The 8,573-nt window shown below is 34.0% G+C and overlaps 1 protein-coding gene across 1 annotated transcript in view; it reads left to right on the top strand.

The window, feature by feature from the left end:
- The first annotated feature begins 4,225 nt into the window (after positions 1 to 4,225).
- LOC113040752 (tenascin-R-like) overlaps positions 4,226 to 8,573 on the top strand; it is a 30,219-nt gene continuing 25,871 nt past the window's right edge. The window contains exon 1 of the mRNA XM_026199011.1: positions 4,226 to 4,379. The gene's annotated coding sequence lies outside the window, so the exon portion shown is untranslated. The remainder of the gene's footprint in view (positions 4,380 to 8,573) is intronic.

The following is an 8,573-nucleotide window of genomic DNA, read 5'->3' as shown; positions in this document are numbered from 1 at the left end:
TGTGCGTACGTTCACATCCAGATGGCAGCCAATATTGGCTAAGTGTTTGTTTTTATCTGGTGCAATCACAGGAACTTACAGAAAGAGATGAGTAAAATAAAGTAGGTAGATTGTTTGACTTACTGGTTTAAGTTTGAGACTTCAAAATCCTTGGTTTCTTTTTGTACTGTCAATCATTGAATTGTTTTGAAAGCAAATAATTTTTTTTTATAATATAACATTTGCATACGAGTTAAGGTCATGATTAATTCCTTAAAGGGATAGTCCATTCAAAAATGACAATTCTGTCAGCTTTTACTCAAACAGTATGACTTACTTCCACATATTTTGAAGAACTGAAGAGCTTCCATTCCCTTTGGCTTTCATTGTGTGGACAAAAAATACAATGGAAGCCAATGGAAACTGAAAATGTTTGGTTGCCAACATTCTTCAGAATATCTTATTTTCTGTTTTGCAGCAAATAGAAACTCAAAGAGGTTTTAAATAACTTGTGGGTGAGTAAATGATGACAGAGTTAGCATTTTTGGGGTGGACTATGCCTTTATTTCTTATTGTTCTTTACAATAAATTAAACTAAATTAATACATCAACATGACAGCTCTATTCTCAGATTGAACTTTACTACTACTGTACTTTGAGCTCTGACTCTCGAGACAGAACAAGTACAATGACAATCTACTGCTAACAATGCAATAAGTATTCACTGCCAGCTCTAGCTCTTATTTTCTAGGGAGAAAAAGGTGATGTGCAAAGCGATGATGGCATGATGTAATACACGATCAGTCCCATTGCAGTCGATGTGGATTTAAACCATGGCAAACAGAAAGGCTGAGGGGCACTACTCGAAGTCACTCAGCATCAATGAACCGAAAGAATGAGAAGAGGGAGAGATCGAGACAGAATAAGAGGTGAAATCTCAGATGTTCAACATGTTTAACAAGCAAACTCATTATTTTGAGATTTAGTTTTTCATCATTTCCATCACACGTTTACTTTCCAGGGATAGTTCACCCAAAAATGAATATTGTGTCATCATTTGATTGCTCTCATGTTGTCTGTATGACTTTGTGGAACACAAAGGTTTTGTTCATGGTGTGCTGCTCTCATCCATACAATGAAAGTGGATAATGGCCAGGGGATGTCAAGCAAAAATAAGTCCTTATAAATAAATATAATATATTTGTGAATAAACTTAAACGCATATGACTCATACACTATAATCTAAATCCTCTGAAGCCATATGATAACTATGTAAGGAGCAAACTAAAATAATTGCTGGACAGTTGTCATTATTAAGTTTTTATTACATGGAAAATAGCAGGTTGGACATTCTGTAAAATTAAAATTAAAATAAATAAATAAAACTCTGTTCTATGGAAGTTCCATGGAAGAAAAAGTCATACAGGTTTCAAATCACAGCAGTATTATTTTAGTTCTATTAAGATACAGTACTATTTTGGTTGTTATTAGTATTTTGAATTAGATTTTATTTTTAATGAATTTATACCTATATCAAACCTTCAAAACTATATATATATATATAGTTTTGAACCCTGAAAGAAAGGTGAATAATTTCAGTTTTGGATGAACTTTTCTGTTTAAATATCAAATGCAATATTAAATTATGTTTACATTTCCTTAGCTCAATATCCATCTGCAACACTTTCTCTACTACTTAAGTCCTTCTCATACTAACTGGTTTAAATAGATATTGACTAGAGGAAAATGGATTATGGCACGTAATTGCATCCATGCAAAATGTATAAGAACATTACAGAAGTCTTTCTTTTTTATTCACAAAACATTCTCAAAGAGAGTTACTACAATTACCATTATGGCAGTAAACAATTACCAAATCTTACTTTGATGTGCTTAACATGTCAAATGGCTTCTTTTTTATTCAAATCCATCCAATTTCAGGCAGTGACAAGCATTAGACACAAGATGGATAAGAGGTTGGAATCTGGATTTAAATGAAAGTTAAATCATTCACTCCACTAATGAGACATGAAGCCATTTGGCCCCTTTCACTGGACTCTTGTGCATGTAATGCTTTGGTACATTGCGCACCTGTTATTGTAATTTAATTATGACATCTCTCAAATAGAATAAGTGAAGTGCCCTTATTGAAAATGTAGGCCTTAACATAATTTTTAAGTTCATTTTTACTCAACAGGTGTAAGCACATGCAGTGGAAACTCACAACTCTAATATAGCGAATACAGTGTGAGCCGAACACTAGGACCCCTGAGGTACCCTAAACATATCAAATGTAAGAAGACAGTCTAACATTCTACATTCATTCAAAAGGTCCAAGGCTGAGAATTCAAGCTTATTTGAGTTGGAATCCAGAACATGTCAGTACCATACTGGTTATTTGTTTTAAATAATCAGTACCCGATATTGGATATTTAAATGTGAATCCTCATTTACTCTGTTTATGCATCCAAATTACAACACTTTTCAAACTTTTGAAAGAAGACTGTTATGCTCACCAAGGTTGCAAATATATATGTATATATATTAAATGCAGTTTATTCCTGTGATAGCAAAGCTGAATTTTAGCAGACATTACTCTAGTCTTTAGTATCACATGCTTCATCAGAAATCATTCTAATATTCTGCTGTGTTGCTCAAGAAACTGTAATATATATATATATATATATATATATATATATATATATATATATATATATATATATATATATATATATATATATATTTTTTTTTTTTTTTTTATAGAAAACATGATATGTTTTTTTTGTTTTTTGGAACGTCAGTTTTTCATATTGTAAAATATAATGATGCTAAAATACATTTAAAATACATTTTTGTAACATTGTTGGATTTTATTTATCTACTTAGACATTATATTATAACATATTAATGATTGCCATTTATTATAAATGGCATGAAAATATTTAACAGCTTGTGGGCCAGAATTTTATTCCCTATATTTAAGTACGAAAAATGTTCAAAGTTTTAGCTTGACCTTTCGCAGAGTACAAACAGACAATTTTTCAATTACTATTCACCAGCTTTGGGTTTAAACAGTTAGGCTACACTACCCCATGAATGTTTAAAGGTAAAACTTTGAAAATGTATTAGTTTAATCAGTGTCTAATTCATATCAGAAAAGGAATGCTAAGAAGATCTCTGTCTGTAGAGACTAACTTTCAGATAAAAAAGTTATCCATCTAGAATGCAGAATTTCCATGAAGTCGACAAAGATTTCCCCATCAGGTTCAGTTTCACAGTAACTGTCACAGAATTGAATTTCCCATTTCCACTGGCCGCCTCCATCCAGAACTCACTGGTTTCAGACAGAGTAGAATAGTCCAAAAGCATTTAATTGCCTGGTTTTATGGCAACTGCAGAGAAGTAATAGCTGGTCAGCAATTCTGTCCACATGATAGATTCTGATGATGGCCGTAGGCTCTACACCAGCGTGAGGAGGCGTTAAGGCAGTGATGCTGTGCGAAGGAAGAGCAGGTGCCATCAGACAGGCCATCAGACATAACTGCTAATACTCACAGCAACTTTCTGCTATCATTGCATTCATTGTTTGTTTCAAAACTTTATTAATTTCTTTTGTGGAAAAAAAGGAGATGTTTGAGTTTTACAGTACCATCCAAAAGTTTAATATTTTTATTATGAAATTTTAAAATGTTATGTTTCTATAATGGCAAAGTTGAATTTTCAGCAGCCATTTCTCCAGACTTTGAACACCTTTAGTAATCTTTCTAACCTGCTAATGTGGTGTCCACATAACATTTCTTATTATCAGTGTTGAAAGTGTTGAGTCTTTAATACAAAGTTTTAGAGAGCAGCATGGATTTGAAATATAATTATTTTGTTACATTATGTCTTTACTATCACTTTTGTTCCATTTAATGTCTCTTTGCTGAATAAAAGTATTCATTTCTTTAAAAATCATACTGACCCCAAACTATAATTTCCAATTGTGTTTGTCATTTTCTTACTATAAAAGAACAGTATGAAGATTCTGTTCGATATATCTTTTGATGTTCCATGAAAAAAAAAAGAAAGAAAAAAAAAAAAAAAACATGAGGCTGAGTAACTGATGAGAGGATTTTATCAATTGGTGAACCCTAATTCTTTATATTGGGTCGCATACACACACACACACACACACACACAAAGCACTTTTTGCTTTAAAGAAAATTTTGATTTGAATTTGAATTGATCGTCAGTTACCTCACACATATCCATAATGAATAATGACTGCATGCATGTACCTTACCCGAGATACTGATGAAAATCATGATTCAGAAGGAGGTGGGAGGGTCTCAAGCTGTCTGAATAAACCATCTCCTCTACTCTTGACCTGAGTGCCAAAGCACAACAGCAAACACAAGGTACAGTATCTGTTATTGTCATTGCAGTGTCTGCCAGCAACAGAGAACTGCTGATACTGATGTATACTAGAAAAATGCTATCAGTTCAAAAATAATTCAATCTCACTGACACAGCACAGGGAGTCACATCATTCCCGCATTGACCAAATCAACACTGTATTTTGAGGTGGACAACATATTTTCTTTGTTTGTTCTCCTCCTTTAGTTGATGCATTAAGTTTGCCAGTAGATTCTGTGAGCTCTGTGATGGAAAGGGTAGAAAATAATTGGTTTATTAGGTATAGTTTGTTAATCTGTATTTGTATACAGTATATACAGATTATCTCTCTCTCTCTCTCTCTCTCTCTCTCAATTTCAATTTCAATTTTCAGTTTTAATTTCAAATTTAGGTGAGCTTTAGATAGTGCTGCTTAGTGAACATATGTGTTAACAGAAAGAAAAAGAATAATAGTAATAATTAAAATATCTAAAAGATATTCAGCATGTATTAGTATTAGATTTACAAGGTAAAAAATACATTTAAGTAATATAAAGTAAAATTTCATAGTATAATCTACATATGCTGGAAATATCAAATTAGGGCAGTGTTTTCTCTTCTATCGTGACTATATATATATATATATATATATATATATATATACTGTATATATATATATATCAAGCTTAAAGTGCTGGATTATAAACATTGAACATGATTTTGGTATTTATTATAAAAAATGTGTATTCTGGAAAACAGGCACAACGTTTTGGAATAGTGTTAGGTGGATATGAATATTTCATAACAAAACACTCTCCGACCAGCCACTGGGGCATTTGCTTCTCCTTATTAGCAAAGTCATTAAAACTCACAATGTACATAAAAACAATGCTAATTAACTTTTATCATTGTCCTTCTGGTGCACGTTCTTAAAAAAATTAAATAATAATAATTAATTAATTAAAAATGTTTTTAAAAAACAACACGTTTTCAAGTCGGTCTTTTATTACTGACTTCTTTAATAATGAACACGTAAAAAAAAAAACACTGCAGTTGCTCAGTCTTCATTGTCTATTGTTTTGTAGCATTTTTCGCCTACGGAATCTTTGAGGTGATAACATGCTTGTTTACACAGAAAATCATTGATCCCAGTGTTTTTTTTTTTTTTTTTTTTTTTTGTGCTTAAAAAAGCCCAGCATAATGATGCCACTTAGATGTCTTTTAATAAGCTAACATAAAAACAAGCTACATATTAAAATAAACTTTACTCCTTGTTGACACTGAACAGCTAGTGTCTATTTACAAATGTGAATAGCCAATCTTGATGGCGAGGCTATTTTCTCCATTCCTCTGGTACATTACTTCTAGAACAATCAGTGCAAAAAACATCTGCCCTCTTTTAGAGAAAATAGCTGCTGCCTAAATAAATATGACTAATTTGTTGTGGCCCACTTCTTCTGACTTTCTGCATATCAGCTTTTAATATAGCAAATGGTATAATAACTTTAAAGTTAGCTCAGTAATCATAAATTAAATGATGGTTTTACAGTAAAGGTGTCAAACCTGGTGAAAACTGAAAGGTCCACACTAATACACCATCAGTCTCTGTTGGCTTGTTACTATGCATTGAGAGAGTGCAACTTTTCAGCAGTTTAATCTTATGAATGGCTTCCCAGTGTCACAAGTAATGGACCTTTACAGCTGAGCATGCTTACATATTTGTCTCAGGTCTGCCAAGTAGCCTTACGATAACAGATTGAACAGGTACCTGCTTTTAGCATTCGTCAGTGCATTCTGTGTCTCGAGTCACTGACTTATATCCATGTCCTTGATGGAGCTTGATAGGCATTGACAGGTGAGTGTAAACCCAGCGCTGCCATGCCTTCCTGTGACTGATGTTGAGCATTTAATCTGTATCAGCGCTTTCAGATCTTATTACGGAGCCTAAGCTGGTATGTGCCTTTATGGAAAAGCCTTGAGTCTGTTCACACTTCCTCCACTTTTTCCTCGTAATCTCATTGAGATCTGTCAACTAAATGGCCATTACGTTTTCAAACCTCAGTGAGCATGATGTATAGGCGGCGGTGGAAAATCTGACTTGGGTTCACTTTAAATCAGGTTGAGCTAATGCCGTTAGTGTAGATGGGAAAAGGGCTTATCCTTGAGAGCTTTTATGCCATGGCATTTTGTGGGGATGTTTATAAAGCATCAGCGGTAAGCGGCGATATGCATCATCTCTTTCCTTCTGGTCGTTCGGTTATGGTGAAAATTGACAATTTGTATTTCTCAAGTCATTTTATTTGGTATAACAAGTGAATTCAACCGAGGAGAAAGGGTGAACATTTCTGAATACATGGTGCTCTGCAAATTTAAGAAATGTACAGATATCTACAAGAACTCCAATAATCTATTTTCTATGGCAGATCATGGTTCTCGCATTGCAAAACTTGCAATTACACCATGGTGGCATTGACAAATTTTGCAATATTTGAACCGTTACTCTGACCGAGAAATAACTGACTGCTAGGAAATGATCTAAACAGTCTTTATTCCATTACCTTAACTACCCTATTAATCAGCTAGAAGACAATGAAACATTCGGAAGTCAGTTGTTAGCACTATATTTAAGCATTCAAGAGAATGAGAGTAAGAATGTTCTTAAAATGGGGAGTAAATGTCCTTGAATATTCCGAAGCCATGGTCTGTACAAGCCCCCATTGTATTTGTTTGTTTTTCTATTGTTTCAGGACAGCCTATTTTAAAATCATCCAAGTCTGGTCTCTAAGCATACATATTAAAACATATACACCATGGGAGATTAATAGAGTGTGAATTCCTGCTTATTTGCCTTTGCATTGTCCAGTGTGAATTTCTGTTGCTGAGCAGGCCAGTGATCAAGCCATTATGGTCCAATTACATTGGAAAGGGCTCAATCACTCACCATTACATTTCAGAAACAGACCTGCAGAAAAGAAAGAGGACAGACTGAAAAATGTGAAATGATTGAAATTCACTGCAGGGGAACTAAGAAAAGTTTTCTTTCTCTGCCAGGCACTTTGGCTTAAAGATTCTGAATAATGAATTGTGTTTCTGTGACTAATAAGGGATTTTATATGACATTATTATAGCAGACAGCCATTGTTAAAGGCTTTCTCTCATAATTTTGACTCCTACTGCGAATCTCAAACTCTTTATAAATGTATATATGGCAGATAACAATATTCCAGAAATATGCTTTAAGATCAGTTTTATTGTTGTGATAGTCCTATATTTTGGTGAGCTTTGTGGGTGGCGTTTTCATGGGTATTTGGGTGAGTGGCCAATCATCTGAGTTGAGCATGCAGTATTTCACACATGGAAACAGCCTCCAGTAAAAATGACTTCCGATTACTTTTGACCTTAGCTGCAAATGACTTCCAGTTGGAGTAATCCATTGCTTAAAACATCAACTATGCCCACAGATTTAGCCAGGCACGACAAAGTATCCTCCTCATTTAAATTTCTAAAAATAGATTAATGTGCATCTCATACTCTCATGCCAAACCAAGCATGATGGATGATATACCCAAAGTAGCAGGCCATGATTCCAGGGATCACTGTGTGCAACGCTCACACAAGCACAGGGGTCTTGACATTTTTTTTAGGGTCTATCTTTGTTACTGCTAACAAGCTGTTGCCCCCTCTTGTCCTGGCTGAAACAAAGGAGCTGACTAGAATTAATGTTGAGATGCAAATAAAGTCTCATCAGCAGTTCAACATTATTCAGTCTTTAATGAAGAGCTGATGGCAGAGGAGAGCATATTTATGTGACCCACCCCTATAGGAATACAGTCAGTGTTATCTAACTGAGCTACTCTCCAGTGTTTCGATATCAGATGGTGGTCTGACAATTAAAAACACCCCTAAGGAATTAGTGCACACAGAGATAGGTGACCTTGCATGTTTCTGATGCTTTCTAAAAGATAGTGTTGATGGGAAAGAAAAATAAAAATAAACAAATCTTTGAGCTTGTGATCTATGTTAAGGGACTTATGTTCGAATTATCTCTTACTAAGATGATTGACAGTCTTGCTAGTAGGTTGCAACAAAAGAGCTTGCTTGGTTTTGATATTTGAAATGCAGGTAGCATTGCTGAATGCTAATAATAATAATAATAAAACTAAAAATTTGAAAATGCTTTCCCTGTCCTTTGTTGTTAACATAAAAAGCCATGCACC

The sequence above is a fragment of the Carassius auratus genome, chromosome 2 (assembly GCF_003368295.1).
Source record: "Carassius auratus strain Wakin chromosome 2, ASM336829v1, whole genome shotgun sequence".
NCBI lineage: Eukaryota > Metazoa > Chordata > Actinopteri > Cypriniformes > Cyprinidae > Carassius > Carassius auratus.
This window is presented reverse-complemented; position numbering and strand designations above follow the sequence as displayed.